The sequence below is a fragment of the Mus musculus genome, chromosome 4 (genome assembly GCF_000001635.26).
Source record: "Mus musculus strain C57BL/6J chromosome 4, GRCm38.p6 C57BL/6J".
In the NCBI taxonomy this organism is placed as follows: domain Eukaryota; kingdom Metazoa; phylum Chordata; class Mammalia; order Rodentia; family Muridae; genus Mus; species Mus musculus.
Window position 1 is genome coordinate 23757501 of NC_000070.6, and position 23096 is coordinate 23780596.

The 23096-nt window shown below is 36.0% G+C and overlaps 1 long non-coding RNA gene across 9 annotated transcripts in view; it reads right to left on the reverse strand.

The window, feature by feature from the left end:
* Gm31145 overlaps window positions 1-23096 on the reverse strand; it is a 145238-nt gene that overhangs the window by 67686 nt on the left and 54456 nt on the right. For 8 of the 9 annotated variants that reach the window (XR_881160.1, XR_881159.1, XR_390442.2 and 5 more), the window contains exons 2-3: window positions 15235-15387; window positions 14257-14399 (exon numbers count right to left, since the gene is read on the reverse strand). This is a non-coding gene — a long non-coding RNA (predicted gene, 31145). Of the gene's footprint in view, window positions 1-8916; window positions 10565-14256; window positions 14400-15234; window positions 15388-23096 lie in introns of those variants that run through there. The other variant, XR_390443.2, reaches the window with a different exon arrangement.

The following is a 23096-nucleotide window of genomic DNA, read 5'->3' on the forward strand; positions in this document are numbered from 1 at the left end:
TCCCTATACAGTAGGATGAACAATTATCAGCAAGGAAAGCAGCGGCAAATTGACCTATACACACAGACTTATGATAATTGGTTTTTGTGATTGTTTTTAATTTTAAAACATTGACAGGGAGAACATTTTTGCTAGTATTAATGAATATAGCATTTTCTTATAAAGTTATTAGGCAAATTTCAGGTAAATCTTCTCTCTAGTAACTGATCAAATTCTCACCATCCATCTACTCCAAGAAACAAATGATTAAACATATTGTTAGTAGTCTAACATCTGTTGAAAATCCTCCTTGTTTCAGTTCTGTATACATTCTCAAATTAGGTGAATTTTAACACTCAAAATAAATTACAGGTTGATTTTAATATGATAAACCTTGAACCTATAAATAAGAACTGAAATTCAAAGTATGCATGTAGCTACACGAAATTAAAAGTAAATCCTATTTTATAGACTGTAAATTCCAAAACTGTTATTCTGTTTCTGGATTAAATCACTACCAACCCATTCCTAGGAAGGGAATGAATTATAGATTGTTTACTTAGTCCAGTGAGAAAACCTAGGGTCAGTTTTATATTATAATACTTTAATATTTGTACTGCTTCTTATAGGCACCATATTCATAGGTATTTATAGTATCTGAAACACTGATATGTCCCTGGGGTAGCAATGGATGTTCTAAGGGCTTTTATATGCTTCCTGTTGCTAAGGTAACCACATCCTTGATATCCATGTGTTCAACATGTCATTCTCATTTTGTGTCTGGCTCTCAGAGATCCAGCTCTGGTGCATGGCATCAAAGAAATACAAACAGGACAAAAAAGCAGGAGGCCATTCCTACCCTGAAAGGTTTGTCTCTAGAAGATTGTTTCAATGTAGTGTTTAATTTCATAATTTACAAAATTTTTGATAAATGAAGACCTAGGTTATCAGAGTCTCCCATAAATAAGTATCAGAAAAAATAAAAGAAACAAGTTTATATAAATGATGATCAGCACTTAAAATTGAAGCAACACAAAGAGGTATTGAATAAGTGTATAAAATGTTTAATGTTTAGTCAGAGAAAGGATATATTTTAACTTTAGATAAACATACTATGAATGCCTCAATACTGAAGTTGAATGACTATGGCTAAGATCAACATAAGAAACATCTTAGAGAATACAAGTTATTCTTATGTGAAAATATAAAATGATGTATTAGTTAACTATTAAAAGCACACAATGTTATATGTTCTGGTTCTTTTTGTAAATGATTTCTTTATTGTTACTACTTCCATTTTTAGATCCTGGGTGGTTTTGTTCAATTCTTTTACCTGTTTGATTGTATTGTTGTTAATAAAGTATATTTAAGTTAATAAAATAGCACATTCTGTCATTTAATATCCTTCATTTACACAATACACTGAACAATGGATATTTTTGCATGTATATGTCAGTAAAATCAACTGACATTCAGTATTGTATTTTTAAATAAATTTATTGGCAAGAAATAGTTTGCAACAGGTGACAGAGGTGATTGATTGGTCAAGAAAATATATCCCATGAATTTCTTGATCAAGAAAACATATCCCATGAATTTCAATCTAGGCTGAAATAACAAAGTAAAACTGTAAGATTTATGTCTGTCTACAAATCAAAAGTCCAGCAACTTCTTTTTGGCCTAGTCCTTGGTATGCAGCATAAAAAGTAGCCCATCCCTGCTCTCCCCAAACTGACAGCAGGGCTCCATTGTTGAAAACTACACCTACACATTCATTAAAGATGGCGATATAGGCCCCCTTACCTTGCCCACATCAGAGACAGTTTGATTCCCAGGAGTTCTGATACCCCAAGCCCAGAGGTGAGTCCCCTACCACCACCCCAAAACTTGACCTAACTGGGGCAGTCCCTCCCTAAGAGCCCAGATGCAAAGGATCTGCTGGAGATATCTGCACACAGGAACAAATCCTGTCCCTTAACCCTACTCACTCCACCCATACCCAGAGACATCTTGACCTCCCAGGAGGTCTGACACAGCCTGGCTCACAAATCAGGCTCTCCAGACCCACTCCTATACCCAAAGACAGACTGAACCAAGGAGACCCAACATAACCAAGCCCACAGAAGGGACAGGCTCCAGTCAGAGATAGCAAGGCCAGTTAACATGAGAGATAACCAGATGGGTAGAGGTAAACTCAAGAACATAAGTAACAGAAGCAAATGGTACTTGGCAACATCAGAACCAAATTCTCCCACACCAGGAAGGCCTGGATACCCTAACACATACAAAAAGCAAGATTTTGATCTAAAAATCCCATCTCATGAAGATGATAGAGGATCTTAAGAAGGACCTTACTCCCTTAAAGAAACACAGAATATAGGTAAACAAGTAGAAACTCTTAAAGAGGAAAAACATAAACTCCTTAAGAAATACAGGAAAATACAATCAAACAGGTAAAAGAATTGAACAAAACCACCCAGGATCTAAAAATGGAAGTAGAAACAATAAAGAAATCATAAAGGGAGACAACCCTGGAGATGGAAATCCTAGGAAAGATAACAGGAGTCACAAATGCAAACATCACCAACAGGATACAAGAGATAGAAGAGAGAATCTCAGTGGTAGAAGATATCATAGAAGACATTGACACAACAGTCAAAAAAACAAAAAATAAAAAAACAAAGCACAAAAAGCTCCTATTTGTAAGCTCTAAGAAATTCAGGACACAATGAAAAGACCAAACCTAAATATAATAGAGATAAAAGAAAACAAAGTTTCTCAACTCATAGGACTAGTAAACATCTTCAACAAAATTATAGAAGAAAACTTCTCTATCTTAAAGAAAGAGGTGGCCATAAACATACAAGAAGCCTACAGAATACCAAATAGATTTGATTAGAAAGGAAATTCCTCCCATCACATAATAATAAAAACATCAAATGCACAGAACAAAGAAAGAATATTAAAAGAAGGGAAAAAGGCCAAGTAACATATAAAGTCAGACCTATTAGAATTACACCAGACTTCTCAACAGAGATTCTAAAATACAGAATATCTTTGGAAGAATTCATACAGACCCTAAGAGAACAAAAATGTCATTCCAAGTTACTATACCCAGCAAAACTCTCAATTACCATATATGGAGAAACCAAGCTATTACACGACAAAACAAAATTTAAACAATATCTTTCCACTAAACTGCCCATACAGAGGATAATGGAAAGAAAACCCCAACACAAAGAGGGAAACTACACCCAATAAATTAATCTTCCTACAACAAACCCAAAAGAAGAGAACCACACAAACATAATTCCACCTCAAACACATCAATAACAATAATAAAACAAAAACTAAAAACAGGAAGCAATAATCATTGATCCCTAATATCTCTCAATATCAATGGACTCAATTCTCCAATAAAAAGACATAGGCTAATGAACTGTGTACATAAATAGATCCCAGAATTTTGGTGCATACAGGAAATACACCTCAGCGATGAAGACAGACACTACTTCAGTGTAAAAGGCTGGAAGAAAAATTTTCAAGTAAATGGTCTTAAGAAACAAGCTGTATTAGCTATTCTAATATCGACTTTCACCTAAGAGTTATCAAAAAAAAAAAAAAAAAAAAAAAACCAAGTGGAATGATACTTCATAGTCACCAAAGGAAAAACCAAGATGAACTCTCAGTTCTGAACACATATGCCCCAAATGCAAGGATACCCACATTTGTAAAAGAAACTTACTAAAGCTCAAAACACACATTGAAATTCACACATAATAGTGGGAGACTTCAACACCCCACTCTCACCATTGGACAAATCATAAAAACAATAACTAAACAGAGAAACAGTGAAACTAGAGGAAGTTATGAACCCAATGGTTTTAACAGATCTGAACAGAACATTTCACCCTAAAACAAAATAATATACCTCCTTCTTAGCACCTCATGGTACCTTCTCCAAATCTGACCATATAATTAAATTACAAAACAAACCTCAACTGATTCAAGAAGTTTGAATTAATCCTATGCATTCTATCAGACCACCACAGATTAAGGGACTGGTCTTTAATAACTACAAAAATAACAGAAACCCACAAACACATGGGAACTGAACCACTCATTACTCACTGATAACTTTGTCAGGGAAGAAATGATGAAAGAAATTAAAGACTTTTTAGAATTTGAAGGTACAACATACCCAAACTTATGGGACACAATGAAAGTAGTGCTAAAAGGAAAACTCATAGCTACGAGTGTCTTCATAAAGATACTAGAGAGAGCACATACTAGCAATTTAATAGTACATCTGAAGGCACTAGAAGAAAAAGAAGCAAATACACCCAAGAGTAATAGATGGCAGGAAATAATAAAATCGGGGCTGAAATCAACCAAGTAGAAACAAAAAGAACTATATAAAGAATCAACAAAACCAGTAGCTGGTTCTTTGAGAAAATTAACAAGATAGATCATCCCTTAGCCAGATTAACCAGGGGTCACAGAGACAGTATCCAAATTAACAAAATCAGAAATGAGAGGGGAAATATAACAACAAAAACTTGGAAAATTAAAAAATCATCAGATCCTACTTCAAAAGTCTATATTCAACAAAACTGGAGAATTTGGATGAAATGGATGATTTTCTAGACAGATACCAGGTACCAAAGTTAAATCAAGATCGGTTAAACCAGCCAGACAGTGGTGGTGCATGCCTTTAATCCCAGCACTTGGGAGGCAGAGGCAGGCAGATTTCTGAGTTCAAGGCCATCCTGGTCTACAATGTAAGTTTCGGGATATCCAAGACTGTACAGAGAAACCATGTCTCAAAACAAAAACAAAAACAAAAACAAAAACAAAACCCAAACAGACAACAAACAAACAAACAAACTAAGATCCGATAAACCATTTAAACAGTCCCATAAACCCTAGGGAAATAGAAATAGTTATTCAAAGTCTCACAACCAAGAAAAGCCCAGGTCCAGATGGTTGTAGTGTAGAATTCTCTCAGATCTTCAAAGAAGACCTAATACCAATACTTCTCAAACTATTCCAAAAAAGTAGAAACAGAAGGAACACTGCCTAAGTCGTTCTATAAACCCACAGTTACATTGATACCTAAACCACACAAAGACACAAGAGAAAGAACTTCAGAACTTCCCTTATGAATACCAATGCAAAAATATTTGTACAATTCTCACAACCCAAATCAAAGAACACATTAAAAATGATCATTTACCATAATCAAGCAGGCTTCTTCCAAGGAATGCAGGGATGGTTCCATATATGGAAATTGATCAACATACTCCACTATAAAAACAAACTCAAAGGAAAAAAATCAATTCATTAGATGCTGAAAAAAATATTTGACAAAATATAATGCCCTTTCATGTTAAAAGTATTGGAACAATCAGGAATTCAAGGCACATATACAAATATAATAAAAGTAATATACAGCAAACCAATAGCCAACATGCTAACATCAAACTAGAGAGATACTTGAAGCAACTCGACTAAAATCATGGACAAAACTAGGCTGCACACTCTCTCCCTACATATTCATATAGTACTCGAAGGTCTAGCCAGAGAAGTTAGACAACACAAGGAGATCAAAGGGATACAAATTAGAAAGGAAGAAGTTAAGATATCACTATTTGTGGATGATATGATAATATCAAAAATTACACCAAAGAACTCCTACAGCTCATAAACAACTTCAGCAAAGTGGCTGGATTAGAAGTCAGAGGCAGGCAGATCTCTGAGTAAGAGACCAGCCTGGTCTACACACTGAGTTCCAGGATAGCCATGGCTATACAGAAAAATCTTGTCTCGAAAAACCAAAAAATTTATTGTTTTTAATAGCTGAGTACTACTCCATTGTGTAAAAGTACCACATTTTCTGTATCCATTCCTCTGTTGAGGGACATCTAGGTTCTTTTCAGCTTCTGGCTATTATAAATAAGGTTGCTATGAACATAGTGGAGCATGTGTTCTTATTACCAGGTGGAACATCTTCTAACCAGTACCCACAGAGCTTGTGTCTCTAGCTGCATATGTGGCAGAAGATGGCCTAGTTGGCCATCATTGAGAAGAGAGGCCCCTTGGTATTGCAAACTTTATATGGCCCAGTACAGGGGAACACCAGGGCCAAGAAGTGGGAGTGGGTGGGTAGGGGAGCAGGCTGGGGGGAAGGTATAGGGAACTTTTGGGATAGCATTTGAAATGTAAATAAAGAAAATATCTAATAAAAAAAGAATTAAAAAAAGTCAATCCAAAACTTAAAAAAAAAACCCAAAAAAGAAAAAAATTAACTAATTAATTAAAATTAACTCTAACAAATCAGTAGCCTTCCTCTACACAAAAGATAAATGGGCTGAGAAAGAGATTATTGAGATAACACCCTTCATAATAATCACAAATAATATAAAATATCTTTTTTTTTTTTTTTTTGTTTTAGAGACAGGGTTTCTCAGTATAGCCCTGGCTGTCCTGGAACTCAGTCTGTAGATCAGGCTGTCCTTAAACTCAGAAATCCACCTGCCTCTGCTTCCCAAGTGCTGGGATTAAAGGCATGGGCCACCCCTGCCTGGCTAATATAAAATATCTTGCTGTGACTCTAACCAAGCAAGTGAATGATCTGTATGACAAGAACTTCTAGTCTGATGAAAGAAATCAAAGAAGACTTCACACGATGGAAAAATCTCCCATGTTCATGGATTGGCAGGATTAACATAGTAAAAATGGCTATCTTACCAAATGCATTCTACAGATTCCATATAATCCCCATCAAATTCCAACTCAATTCTCCATAGAAATAGAAAAAGTGGGATCCTCCGGTAGTACTATGTCCAATTTTCTGAGGAACTGCCAGACTGATTTCCAGAGTGGTTGTACAAGCTTGCAATCCCACCAACAATGGAGGAGTGTTCCTCTTTCTCCACATACTCACCAGCATCTGCTGTCACCTGAATTTTTGATCTTAGCCATTTTGACTGGTGTGAAATGGAATCTCAGGGTTGTTTTGATTTGCATTTCTCTGATGATTAAGGATGTTGAACATTTTTTCAGGTGCTTCTCAGCCATTCGGTATTCCTCGGGTGAGAATTCTTTGTTTAGCTCTGAGCCCCATCTTTTAAGGGGGTTATTTGATTTTCTGGAGTCCACCCTCTTGAGTTCTGGGTGGGTAGGGGAGTTGGGGGGGAGCGTGTGGGAGACTTTTGCGATAGCATTGGAAATGTAATTGAGGAAAATACGTAATAAATAAAAAGAAATAGGAAAAGCAATTCTTAAATTCATCTGTAACAACAATAACAACAAAAACAAACAAACAAGCAAACAAAAAAAACAATGATAGCAAAAATTTTTCTCAACAATAAAAGAACTTCTGGGGGAATCATCATCCCATACCTCAAACTGCACTACAGAGCAACAGTGATAAAAACTACATGGTATTGGTACAGAGACAGGCAAGTAGATCAATGGATTAGTATTGAAGACCCAGAAATAAACCCACACAACTATGATCACTTGATCTTTGACAAAGAATTCAAAACTATCCAGTAGAAAAACAGAAGGCATTTTCAAAAAATGGTGCTGGTTGAATTGGTGGTAGACATGAGGAAAAATGCAAATAGATCCATTCTTATCTCCTTGTACAAAGCTCAAGTCCAAGTAGATCAAGGACCGCCACATAAAACCAGATAAGCTAAATCAAATAGAAGAGAAAGTGGGAAAGAGTCTCAAACACATAGGCACATGGGAAATTTTCCTGAACAAAACACCAATTACTCAGACTCTAAAATCAACCATTGACCAATGGGACCTCATAAAATTGAAAAGTTTCTGTAAGGGAAAAGGACACTGTCAATAGTTCAAGACAGAAGCCTACAGATTGGGAAAAGATCTTTACCAACCCTACATCCAATACAGGGGTAATATCCAAAATGTACAAAGAAATACAAAATTGTTTTAAATAATATCAAATATAATAAAAAAGAAACAGATAAACTCTTTCAATGACCAGAAAAAAAGCAGTTGTCTTAGAATAAGAGAGACATAGTACCCCAATCAATGTTTCAAGTTCTGGTATATCTGCATCCTGTCCAGGAATAGAGACATGTGAGGAAAATTTGGAGTGCTTGGTAGAAAACTCAAAAAAAAAAAAAAAAAAAAAAAAAAAAAAAAAAAAAAGCCAAGAGACTTAGGACATCAGAATACTGAATTGTTCTGGGAATGTGCCTTCATGTTTCTCCCAGGCATAGTAGATAGATTTGAGATAAATCAGAGTTTACTTGTTTATATACCCAATAAATAAACATGTTTTTTTCAAATACTTCTTATATGCAACTTGAACTCATAAGAACTTTGATCACATTATTGCTTTTAACACACAGATTATAAGTTTTCTGATGCTCTGAATAAAGTTGGTTGTTGCATGAGACTTAATTATATCTCATTTGGAGGTTTCAGTCTCTAAGTTCCTGTAACCTCTACAGTGATAAACATGGTGTTTTGGTTACTCTGAAATATGTGCTTATTTATAAGCATCTTATAATGATTTTTGTCAATGTCTGTGAAGAAACTTGGAATATTTTGAAGATAGTATAAATTCTATGGGCCAACTGATAGAAAACTGACATCTAAAATATTAACTTTGCGATGCACTGATATGATACAATTTTCTACTCTGATTTATGTAGCGATATCATTAACTATCAGAATAATTTAAGACTTTTTTAAATCATCAACATCTTGTAAATTTGTTAGTCACTAATATTTTCTAAATTTCATCTCATTTACAACTCATTAAATTATGATAAATGATATAGAAACAAGGTTAGAATTTCTAAATATAAAAAGACAGTAAATCTCTCAAAAATTTTCATTATCTTAACTGCTTTCTATAAAAATAAATTTAAAATCTATATTCTATAAACAATATATATTTTCATTGTTTAAATTGGGTTGTATGAATATTTTTCTTTTCTTTTTTTTGGAGTTACGGGTAATGTTTTTCCACATTACATCCCAATCACTGCCCAACCCTGGTCTCCCCTCACACAGCACCTCCCCCATGCCCGTTCCCTCTGAATATTTTCAACATAGAAAATTAAACATTTGTGAAGATCCCTTAAATAAATCATCTCATTTTATTTTATTTAAGTAATGATACTAGTGTCAACTATGGATGCTAATATTTCACTAGCAGAAATAGGAATTTGTAGCAGAAGAAGAAAAACTTTCTCAATAAAACTTAAGAATGAATATTTCATGGTCAAAGTATCATTATTCATTTTGAAATTCCATCACAATACAAACAGATACTTTTGCAGTTGCCACTACAAGCCATTATCAGTAGGTCCATTATTTTGTGTACTAAGTGTTTGAACTTTTTCTTTGACAACTAACATTTTTTTTGTAGCAGAGCAAAGGATATTTACAAAGCTGAATAGAGAGTATAACAAAATTGATGCAAATATGATGGGCAAGCACATACTACATATGGACTTGAGGTAACTGTGTACTGTATGTGAAGAAAGGCCAGAAATTATGCTGATAGGGCTTTAAAAATGAATAAATGCAGCATAGTATAACTTGACATACTTTGTGAATGCTAGAGAAGAAAGTTTACCATCACATTTACATTTTAGTTATTACTTTTGTCAAGATAAATCTAAAAATAATAATTTCTTTGGCTTTAATTGAGTCTTCCAAATGTTGGAGTTTATTAATATTGTTTTTGATCTGCCTCATCAACCAGAATCATAAAATAGTTATATAAAAAAAATAAATATTGTTTACAGTCATGTAGATGACTTTCAGGATTTCTGCACTTCACAGAGAATTGCTCATTCACCTGAGTGTTTAACAGTGTCAGTGTGCTCAACATTATCATATTTAATTGAATAGTTCAACAAGATAATATGCCAGGGCACACATCATCCTGTTAAATCATTCAACACTTTAGGCCAATGCTAAATAAGGTAACACTTAACTGTATCACAAGGGACTCATGCAAACAGTAGGGAAGAACGGGAGACAGCAAAACCGAGATGAGAGAACTAGGCAAAGAAAGAAAAGGTGGCTAGGTATATGGGAAGCAATTTCTGAAATTGATAACACCAGTTCTTGCCTTGTTTTGTTTTATTGTTGTTTTTAAGTAAACATTATTTTTCATATTTTTAAGTGCTTTCTTGTTCATTTACTTATTATAGCAGGCAAATTCTTCTCATAATTCTAACTTAAATACTTTAGATAAACATGCAGAAAGTTTTCATTAAGTGAAATGCTAAATAGACACTAGATTTACTGAAGCTAATGAAAATTCTTTATTTTTTTTAGGTTTCTGAATTAAACTAATAATTTGTCTCCAAAGATTTTAGTGGGTGGTAAACTTGACACAGAGGTTTAAACCAGGTGGTCCTCGAGAGTCGATGCAGAAATGTGTAGGCTCTGCATTTGTTGAGTACTCTCTGAAGTATTATGAATTTTAGTCAGTTGCTTTAGAGGTAATTTTTCTCTTGGTATCCTCCATCTTCTTTGGCTTCCCCACTCCTTCTTTCTCCTTTTTTGAGGGGTTTCTGGAGATCTGAGGAGAGGGATTTGATGGATATATTTCATTTAGGGCTGAGTGTCCCAGGGTCTCACTTTCTTTAGTTGCAGGTCTTATACATGCCATATTTTTCTTTCTGAGTATGAGCTACCTCACTCAGAAGGACTTGTTTCTAGTTTCATCTGTTTGATTGCACATATCATGATCTCAGTTTTTAAGAGCTGAGTATGGGATAGGTGGTGGTGGTGCATGCCTTTATTCCCAGCAATTGAGAGACAGAGGCAGGAAGACCTCTGAGTATGAGGTCCAGGACAGGCAAGGCTACACAAAGAAACTTGTCTCAAAACAACAAAAGATAGATAGATAGATAGATAGATAGATAGATAGATAGATAGATAGATATTTAGAGATAGATAGATAGATAGATAGATATTTAGATAGATAGATAGATAGATAGATAGATAGATAGATAGATAGATAGATAGATAGATAGATCTCTGTTCTATTGTGTAAACCTACCATGTGGGAAGCCACATGTGCCGTTGCAGAGTGGCACTGACTACTGCTGGCCACCACACATAAGTTTGGACAAACAACCAATGTGTACATATGCAGTAAAGCTTTTTGCCAAGTCACTGCCTGGCCCGGGCATGTTAATGAGGTACTGAGAGTATAACCAATCAGATGTGAGACATGCAAATGAGGTATGATAATGAGGCTCTGTGAGGTACAGAGAGAGAGTAGCCAATCAGATGAGGAACATGCAAATGAGGCTTAGTGCATAACCAATCCGGGTGTGAGACACGCCTCTCCTAGGCCTATATAAGCAGCACCAGTTCTGGGCTCGGGGTCTCTTCGCCTCTGCAATCAAGCTATCCCAATAAACGTGTGCAGAAGGATCCTGTTGCAGCGTCGTTACTGCTGGCCAGTCCCGCACGTCCAAGACTACCACATTTATTTTATTAATTTCTCCACTAAGAGACACATAGATTGTTTTCAATTTCTGGTTATTATGAATAAACTAGCAATGATAATGTTTGAGCAAGTGTCCTTGTGGTATATGTATAAGAATGTTATAATTGGATCTTGATATAAATCTATTTCCATCTTTCTGAGAAACTGCCATATTGATTTCCATAGTGGCTGTACAAATTACATGCCCAACAGCAATGGAAGAGTGTTCTGATTGCTCTACATTGATGACACCAGTTTTTAGACCTCATTTTTTCATGAGGCTCTGAAAGCCAAGCCTGACAACCTTTCAAAGAGTTCCAAGAAATCACTCATTGGCACTCTCACCAACATACACAGACTGCCTACTTGTCAAAAAAATCTGAGGAACATCTAAAACCAAATGGAAGTTTCAAAGTAACAAAGATATTAGTAAAAATATATATTGATCTTACCCTTTTGAAATTCTTAAAACGTATGCTGGAAAAATCACTTCTTTTCAACTATTAAAATTATTAAGGTAAGCTAGGCATCACAGTTTTTGGATGTACACTCAACACTTGAAACGTCCAATTGAGAAAAATCATGAGTTAGAAACCAGCCCAACATATATCCAGAAGATGTCCCAACTGGTAAGAAGGACACATGCTCCACTATGTTCATAGCAGCCTTATTTATAATAGCTAGAAGCTGGAAAGAACCCATATGCCCCTCAACAGAGGAATGGATACAGAAAATGTGGTACATTTACACAATGGAATACTACTCAGCTATTAAAAAGAATGAATTTATGAAATTCCTAGGCAAATGGTTGGACCTGCAGGGCATTATCCTGAGTGAGGTAACCCAATCACAAAGGAACTCACACAACATGTACTCACTGATAAGTGGATATTAGCCCAGAAACTTAGGATACCCAAGATATAAGATACAATTTGCTAAACGCATGAAATTCAAGGAGAACGAAGACCAAAGTGTGGACACTTTGTCCCTTCTTAGAATTGGGAACAAAACACCCATGGAAGGAGTTACAGAGACAAAATTTGGAGCTGTGACGAAAGGATGGACCATCTAGTGATTGCCATATCCGGGGATCCATCCTATAATCAGCTTCCAAACGCTGACACCATTGCATTCACTAGCAAGATTTTGCTGAAAGGACCCAGATATAGCTGTCTCTTGTGAGGCTATGCTGGGGCCTAGCAAACACAGAAGTGGATGCTCACAGTCAGCTATTGGATGGATCACAAGGCCCCCAATGGAGGAGCTAGAGAAAGTACCCAAGGAGCTAAAGGGATCTGCAACCCTATAGGTGGAACAACATTATGAACTAACCAGTACCCCGGAGCTCTTGACTTTAGCTGCATACGTATCAAAAGATGGCCTAATCGGCCATCACTGGAAAGAGAGGCCCATTGGACTTGCAAACTTTATAAGCCCTAGTACAGGGGAATGCCAGGGCCAAAAAGGGGGAGTGGGTGGGTAGGGGACTGGTGGGGTGGGTATGGGGGACTTTTGGGATAGCATTGGAAATGTAAATGAGGAAAATACCTAATAAAAAATTAAAAAAAAAAAAAAAGAAACCAGCCCAAGATACACAGAGAAACTCTATCTCCAGAAACTAACAAGAGCAGAAAACATTTGTTCAAGATGGAGAGTTGTCTCAGTGGTTGAAAGCTCTTGTGGGTCTTGCAGAGGGCCATGTATCCTTTATATCATACATGGTGGCTCGCACACATCTGTTCCTCAAGCTCCAGGGGATCTGATTTTCTGACTGCCACATGCATCAGGTGTACACATAGTATACAAACATACAAGCAAGCAAAATATGCATACACAAAAAAATACCTCTTAAAAAACACAAACATATTCTCAGCTATTCTGATCATCTTGTTGAGGTTCATCAAGAACAATACTTTAGACTTCTTGGCCCCTCCTCACTCTCTTAAAGCTCTCAGCTTTCTTACTCTCTAGCCTCCTTTGCTCTCTCCCTTCCCATCTCTTTCCACATGGCCTTGGCCAACCAATCTCCCTCTTTCTATCTTCTCTCTTTCTCTCTGCCTTTCTACAATAAAGCTCTAAAACCATAAAAAGAACAATACTTTAATATTTACAGATCTGTTTATTTTAATGGACTCTATATCATCATAATAGTCCCTAAATAACTCCTGGAATCTAACTCCTATATCGAACTCCTGGAAATCAACTGAAGTTCTCCTCTTAATCATTCCCCAGGTGGATTAAGATTAGTACAAGCTGAGAAATCTCATGGGCTTGATAACACTCAAATTACATTTCAGCCACTTCAATGTTTGAATGCATATCTTAGATACGTTATTGAACTTGTTGTGTTTAAACTATATTTCCCAGAAATAAAAAACAATGACAACAGTGCTTCACAAAAAGAATTTTATGAGGGCCAAGAAAGCAAACACACTCTGCAAATCTTTACACGCACATGTATTATGATTCCGAGTACAAAAATATCAATATTTGTACCACTGGGGGACAAATAATACAGAGGACAGTAAAATAAAACTGCCTGTATAAGGGAAATATCTACTTGGTTATTGACTTGAAAATGTGATTATAATTTTTGGAAATAACTGTCTTATATTTAACAAAACACATTTAATATATTTAATAATATAAGTATGACCAAGTGTTTATTCTTGGAACAAAAGTTGAGGATAATGCTCAATGGCAGGAACTTTTAAAAGTATGTGCATAAAATATATACTACTATAATACGTTATATATGAGGTTATGCTACTCACACTTTGTATTTTAAACACAAGGTCAGCTTCTAGATGAAGGACTACAGGCAATCAACAGCTGCTGAGGAAAGCAGAATCCATTTTCTCCAGGGATCAGCCAACTGATAGGTCATCCATTCCCAAAAGGTCAGTACTAAATATATCTAAATAGATACACATTTACATATGAGAAACACTAAATGAGCATGGTAGAATACCCCATATATATATATATATATATATATGCATATATGTATGTATATATATATATATATATATAATACACATATATACTAAAGAAAAAAGAGCTCATGGGCTTGAGAAGAAGTAGGATGAAGAGAAAATTTGAATAAAGGAGATGGAGTTGTGAAAATGATATAAATTAAGTACTCCTGTATAAAATTTTTGGGAAAAAAAAAGTAAAAAAGAATCACGGCATTTTAAAAATGAAACCTCTTCAGATTAGAAAAATAGTAGACAAGGAGTAAAAACCTTGTAATTTTTTGATATTTAATTACAGTGTGGTGTGTATCTCTGTGAGTATACCTTAAACTAAAGAGAAATTTTCTTCCTTGCAATAGGAATATATTACAGAAAATATGTGGCTTTAAAAAGTCCTTGAAACACTTAACTATTACATAAAATATTTGATAATTTGTTAGCATATGTAAATTGTGGAAATAGCCATTCAGAACAAACTTATTACCGGATTGTCTGTTTGTGAGGCTTTAAGATATATTGATAAAATACATTAAATAATTAAACCTAGATGAAATGAAATGACCCATGATTAAGCTTGTTATTCATAAAAATTTGAATATAATGCAACATTTTTTGTCAACATTTCAGCTTTAGCAATTATGTGACCACTTTTGAACCAAACAACAAGTTTATAACGTTACTTAAAGGATATGTAAGATTGCCATATTAACTATAAAATCAAATGATAATACTAGCTGTTCAAATGATAATACTGAAGCTCAAGGGAATGATACAGACCTGAAACATGGTAGTTACAACTTTTAATAAATTCTTGGATGTGAGACATTCGTTCAAAAGCGTTAAGCTCATATTGCGCAATAGATGCTCCACTTTCTTTGAACATTTGCTTCTATTTTTAGTTCATGCCATCACAAGTGGTTTTGCTGGATTCTAAAATAATCAAGAAAATACTTGATGTCACAATGAATAGTTTGATATACAAAATTAAATTATTTATTCAGGCACTAAACCAGTCTACAATCAATGAACTGAAGATTCAACTATAATAAACAGAAGAGGCTTGGTGAACTTTTCTGTGCCTGTATCTCATATATAAATGTATCTAATTGAGTAGGACTAACAGTTCACCAGGAAGTTACTTATTAAGTAAACACTAAAAACTTATTTAAATTAAAGGAATACCATATAAACATTGAGTAAAATATGAACAAAACAAACATAATACCACGTTAAAAAGTAATGCCATATAAACAAAGTAGATAGGTGGAATGAAACTTCTAATTTAAACTGTAAATAAAATTAATAGAACTAAAAGCTTTTTAACATGTATCAAAATCATGACCATGAGTCATGTTAACATATAGATATTACTTGAAGGAAGTATCTAGGATTACACAAGGAATGGTAAGGAAAGTTCTTAAAGTAATATACTTCATTATACTACACAAGAGGTCTCTGAGAAGTGCAATAAACATGAACTTTATTAAAGAAAAAGGCTAAGAACAAACTGAACATTAATTTTCTATTTATTATAGCCCAAAACTGCCAAAAATTAGGAGATAACAGGAAACACCTTACATTTTGCCTCATGTTTTACATAGGTCTACATTGCCTGTGTACAAGCTACTTCACTACCCATCTGAGGACAAATGAGAAAGAATCAGTGTATCTTAAGCTGCAAGGAAGCCAAGTGGGGCTGAGGCATAGTGAGAGACAGAGACTCAGAGGCAGACAGAAAGACAGACAGACTTTTCTGTTAATTTGAAAATGTTTCAAAACACCATAACTATCATCTGATTCATCAGATCAAGCTGACTAGTCCATAAGCAAGCTGTAGAAAGCCGTGACCTCTGGCTTACTATGCATGCTAACTGTGCTGTAGAAGCTAGTACCCTAAGATAGACACTGTTTACACAATCTGCCCTACAACTTCAGGACTACAAGATTCAGTTTCAATTTAGCTCCTTCTACCGATACAGAAACAATACCTCATTATTGGAAACCGTGACTGCATAATTATTTTAAATAGTATTTTTTGTTTTAACAATGTTTACAGAATGTGCTCCATAGGGGTCTCGAACTCTAAATATGGCAGCCTTCACTGATGGGTAATATCATTTTCCTAGTCGTTGTGTGGAATCTTAAAACTACAAACAAATAAAAGGTAAAGGTTCATGAGATTGTATGAAAAAGTAATAATAACTCAGTTGTAATACATTCTGTTATGGAATGTATGTTTCAGAGAGCAGGAGTATGTCCTTTGAGTGACAACATTGATATGAAGTGCTTCATGCAACCTCTTGAACATGAAGTTAATGTCCAATAAGAATGGTGATTCGAAGCCCATGAATGGGCTTCTTTATACTTATAGTTCATCATTTGTGTTTCCCCATGTGTTTGAAACTTGGCTTTAGAAACAATGCATTTCTGCATCAAGAATGCAGATGACACATGTTTATTCCAAGTCTCCATGAATCTCAGGATGAATTTCTGTATAACACATAAAACAGTCTCTATATGCCTAGCCTTGGATGTCACCCAACATTTTAAAGCAAAATGTAGATGAGAGTAAATTATTACTCATAGGATCTCATTAACATTGGTCTTTATGTTTCTCTCTACTTTTTTCATCTAGCATTTACTATATGCTTTATAATGTCCCATGGCTAAAATCACTGAACCAGTTTTAGATTCTGAGCTTTGCTGTTGATTGTCCATATTAATCAGGATGCAAATTCATCTTATTATCATCCTAACAGACTTTCTAGAATATATCTCATTGACCCCCAAGGTACAGAATCATTCTTATATTGTCATCCTTATTTCTTGTTAGGATTACCAAAATTTCTTATATACTGGCCTACTTGTCATCTTTATTCTTAGCTGCTCACATGGGTGCAGACTTGCCTATGTGAAGGCATAGAAAACCAGAGTATCTGATAACATTACCTCAGCACAGACACAATTCTGCTTGCCTCTAAGAAAGCAGTAGACTGTGTTGAAAGTCTTTATTCCCTACAAACATGATCAGCTCTCAGGCTACCGTCAAGTGATCTTTTCTCACTAATTGCTGTTTTTCTTCAGGAAAACATGGCAAGCAGTGAAACATTCATTTTTCAAAGGCAAAGTAAACTCATAAAAAACATAATAGTTATGATTCTAAGAGGTTGAATAATTAACATTTTGCAAATTGATTCCCAATTTTGTGAACTTGGAAGAATGCTTATTATATAAAGAGAACATAGTTTAAACTCACACAAAACTTGTTATGCAAATAACTACTCTTGTGTTTATTTAATGTGAGTGCTAGCAGTGGGGTTTTAGGGCTAATAAGGCAAAGCACACCTGCAATAGTGATTATTTTTTTAAAAAAGGGAAGAAAGAAAAGAACTCTTTTTTGAGTCTAGATTATGAACTCTGCCTATTTACTTAGTAGTTGCTAGTAGAAGAAGATATTAAACAAATTACTCAATAAAATTGATTAAAATAAAAAAAATAAATTCCCCTTATCTCTCTATCTCACAGGTGATATATTTTCCAATTTAATATTGTGCTATATTATGGGTTTGGATTATTTCCTCTTATAAACAAGTTCTCATGAAGTTCAGACTACCCTTGAAACTGCTATATAGTCAAGTCTTATCTTGAAACTCCACCCACCAAGTGATATGATCACAAACACTCATTATCCCACCTAGTTTGAATTACTAGTTCTGAAAGCATCACTGATTGGCAGGAAAGTTGTTATCAAGTTTTAATTGATCATGAGATGTGCTTCCCATTGCAGAAATCACGAAATGACTGGCAAGTTTTGGGAGTTCTATACACAGCATTGAGACGGGGTTTCCTGAGGATAGTCACTGAGCAGATCAAAAAGTGTGATCAAAGCACATGGACTGAATATTAGAACCTTGTAAAAGGAGCTTGGAGAAGGAAAGGTAAAGACACACAAGGGCCTGTGAATTAAATTAAGATCCAGTAAGTTCTTCCAATGCCACGAGAAAAGAAGCTTGCACTCTTGACAGAACACAGCAGTATTTTCAAAAGGTTCAATCTGCCTTCTTAACACATCATTTTGAGTATTAACTGTATACTGAGAAATAATTAGGAATATGACCCTTAACTTCTAGATTGAAACATGAATGGATGATCAATGCCCATAAAACACTACAATGTGAGAACTGGAGCTTGAGGGAGAAAAACATAAAGGTCAGTTGAGAAAACATAGATGTTGCCTTAAGCATAGGAAGTTTGAGATGTTTATGAAATATCCACATACTTAAATGGAAAGTGTGGTTATAGAAGTCATAGCTCAAAGGGTAAATATGGAAGAAATGGCATGTACAATGTTTTGAAACTCAAGGATTAGGGGAAAGCACCTAGGAACTTAGCAGGACTAGAAAATTAAAATGGTCACCAGTGCAAGTGCTTATCTACTTCAATGTGTCAGGGCTCAGAAAAAGTAGACCAAATGAGTGTGAAGAAGAAAGATACATTAGTACTAATTAGTCATAGCTGCCTTTGGTGCTATGATAGAAACTCAGGAGGAGTGAGGGTATGATTATGCAGAAGAGTGGCCACTTTGCAAGATGAATTGAGCAGCAGTACATTTATCTCCTTCCCCTTTATTTTTAATACCCCCTACATTGTGTGTGCATGCATGTGTACATGTGTACATGTGTGCGTGTGTGTGTAAGAGCCATAATATTAAAGGACAGCATAGGGTACCTTTTCTCAGTGACTACCTTACTAAAGAAATTGAGTCCATTTAGTGCTGGTGTATTCTTATGGATGTAGGACCATTAGAGCATGGAGGGCATCAATGAAAAAAATTGACTCCCCTCATAGCAGCCATCAATACCAATAGTTCCTCAGCTAGGGTTCGAGATTCATGAGTCCATTTCCCTATATATTTTAGAATTTTTTGGTGGCTTGATCTTGTCTGCCAATAACTATACACATGTGTACATTAAATAAAATAAATTGCTCTTAAAATAACTAGAGAAAGTCTTCAAAATAAGCAATGATATCAAAGGGCTAACGGCAGAAATTGGTATTCACTACATAGAAAAGACATGCTTCGTAGATTAGGATGTAGAAAATATTTAGTAGTCAATGCTTTAATGAAAAACATCAATGACACAAAAGAAAGAAACAGTCATAAAAAGACGGAAATGGTAAAACACTGTATGAAACCTGATTCGATACATAATATGGATTAAATTAAAATGAAACTATAAAATTTTCATTATCATGTTGGCAATTGTTTTTTGCTAGAAGATGGTATTTTTTCTTTTGATTTTTCTTTTTTACTGTTTTTTATTTATTTATTGACAATTCAAATGTTATCTCCCTTCCTAGATTCCCTTCCACAATCTCCCTATGTCATCCCCCTTGCCACTATGTGGGTGCTCTCTTACGCGCCCATTTCTGCCTCAGTGCCAGAGGATTCCCCTATATTGGGGCATTGAGCCTTCACAGGAGGACCAAGGGCCTGATAAGGCAATCCTCTGTTACATATCCAGCTAAAGCCATGGGTCCTTCCATTTGTATTCTGGTTGATGGTTTAGTCCCTGGGAGCTTTGAGGGGCTCTGGTTGGGTGATATTGTTCTTTGTATGGAGTTGCAAAGCCTTCAGCTCCTCTAGTCCTTGTCCTAACTTCTCCATTGGTGTCCCCATGCTCAGTTCCATGTTTGGCTGCATAATTTGTATCTGTATTGATCAGTCTCTGGCAGATCCTTTCTGGGGACAGCTATACTGTACTCCTGTCAGCAAGAACTTCTTAGCATCAGCAATAGTGTCTGGGTTTGGTATCTGCAGATGGGATGGATCCCTAGGTGGGGCAATTTCTGCATGGCCTTTCCTTCAGTCTCTGCTCCACTCTTTGTCCCTGCATTTCCATTTGATAGGAGGAATTCTAGATTAATATTTTTGAGGTTGGTGGGTGGCCCCATCCCTCAACCAGAGGCCATGCCGATCCACTGGAGATGGCCTGTACAGTTTCTCTCTCCACTTTGATGGGTTTTTCAGCTAATGTCCTCCCTGTTGGGTCCTGGGAAAGTCTTGGGTCCCTGGCATCTGGGACTTCCTAGTGGTTACTTCCATTCCCCCCCCCCAACTGCTACACACCTCCTTTCAAATTCCTGACCCTCTGTACTTCTCCCCAATCTCCTCCAGTATCTGAACTGGTCCCACTTTTTCCATTCCTTTCCTCTCTCCCTCCCAGATCCCTCTCTCCCTCTACTTCCCAACTTATATAGAATATTTACACGTGAAAAATTGTGGTACATCAGCAATATAACATGCTAATATGATAATGAAAGTCTTTATAAATTAGACAAGTGGATGTGGATGTGTGCATTTGTATTCCAGTGAATTCCAACTACTGCCTCTTCTGTCTGTTTCATCTCTCCTTCTTATGTGCATCATCTAGGATCAGATGTCAATATGAAACCTGCATTATATTATCTTTAGTTCCATAAATTTCAAACTTAACTTTTGACCTGACAACTACCATTGCAGAAGTTGCCCTTGACAAAGACTCAATGAAAGTATAATTTTATAATACACAACATTTTCACTGAACACAAAGATAACAGCAACCTTGGACTCAGGAAAAATGAAACAAAACATATCAATAGAAACCAGTAATCTTCCCTACTTGGAAATGCTGTGCCATTTTGCTTCCTTCTATGTTGTGGCTCGACATCTTCCATGGTCTACACACCAACTCATGAAGTAACACATATATTCCTGATAATCCAGACATCTCAGTGGTGTGCAACTCCTCAACCTATAGCTCATTCAGCTGTACCCCACAACCACAATTTGGTTGATCCTGGTGCAACAATATAAATAACAGAAGTGGGTAACATATAGGCTAAGGAAAGGTAGGGATGGATAATACAAATAGGTTAATTCATAAATGCCCATCAAGATGTTTCTGTATTTCCCTTTGGATATAACAGAAGTAGAATTCCTGAAATATGAGTCTTCTCAAGATAAATATATTTATTAAAATAATGATCATATCCAGTTTTCTTATTCTTTCCTCAATAACAATATATATGTGTATATAAATATATATAATGTATATATATATGTATATATATGTATATAAACATGTAATGCATTTTAATTCTCTTCCCAGTTTACTGGATGGCCCTTTTTCTATTATTATTATTACTGCTGCTGTCATTGTTATTGATTTACTTATTAATTTACTTTATATCCTGACCACAGTTTTCTCTTCTCCCTCCTTTTCTTCCATTCCTCTCCCTCCCTGCTTGCCCCTCTCCCATCTATCCTCTCCTTCTCCTTTATTTCTCTCCAGAAAAGGGCAAGCCTCCAAAGGATATCAGCCAACCCTGGCATATCAACTTGTAGCAGTACTAGGAATACCCTCTCCTACTGAGGCTAGACTAGGCAGTCCAGTATTAAGAAAGGAAACCAAAGGCACACAGCAGAGTCAGAGACAGAACCTGCTCCCACTGTTAGGAGTCCTATTTGAAGATCAAGCTACACAACTGTAACATGTGCAGAGGCCATGTAGGCTCCCTGGTTGGCGGTTTAATCTCTGTGAGTTTAATCTCTATGGACCGAGGCAAGTTTATTCTATGGGTTTTCTCATGGTTCTTGATCTCCCTGACTCTTACAACTCTTTCTCCCCCTCTTGGAAAGGAATCTCCAAGTTTCACCTAATGTTTGGCTGTGGGGTTCTCCATGAGTTTCCATCACTAGGCTTCTGTCTACAAATACAGCAGAATATTATTAGTAGTGTCAGGAAGGGCTCCCTCTCACGGCATGTGTCTCAAGGGGGAACCTCTCATTGGTTAGCTCCTCCCTCATTTCTGCACCATCTTTACCCAGAACATTTTGTAAGTAGGACAAATTGTAGGCCAAAGGATTTTTGGTTGGGTTATTGTCCCAATCCCTCCATTGAAAGTCTGACCTGGCTTCAGGCTCTATATCCCACAATGCAAGGAGTTTTAGCTAGGGTTCCCATATAGATTCCTTGGAGTTTCTACATGCTCTTGGTTTCTAGCTTATCTCAGAGATACCCTCCCTCAAATCCAGTTGTCTATCCCAGTACTCTTTCCCTCCATTCTTCCCTCGCCTGATCCCTCCTGTTCCCATTCCTATTCTTATCTCTAACTCTTCCTCCCTCCACCTCTTCTCAGTGAGATTCATCTGTCCCCCACCCACCTTGAGCTCTCCTTGTTAGTTACCTTCCTTGAATCTGTGGATTGTAGTATGATTATTCTTTACTTTAGAGCTAATATCCACATATGAGTACATACCATGTTTAGATTGCAAATAACATCATTGGGTTCCATACTGTCACAAGCCCTTCATGCCATTCCTAGTGAGTTTTCATCCTTAAAAAGGACAACTTCAGTGAGAATGGGCCTGCTACTCTTTAAAGGCCACAGGCTATCATGATGGGAGAGTCATGGCAGCCAGAAACTGCTGGTCACATGGTGAGAACAATAAAATCCTTGTACTCAACTCCTGTTTTTTGCTGTTTCATATAGTCCAGGATCCCATCCCAGGAAATACGTGTCACTCTTAATGGTCAGGTGTTTTCCACCTGAATAACCCTACTAATAATAGTCTCACATCAGACAGATCCATTTCC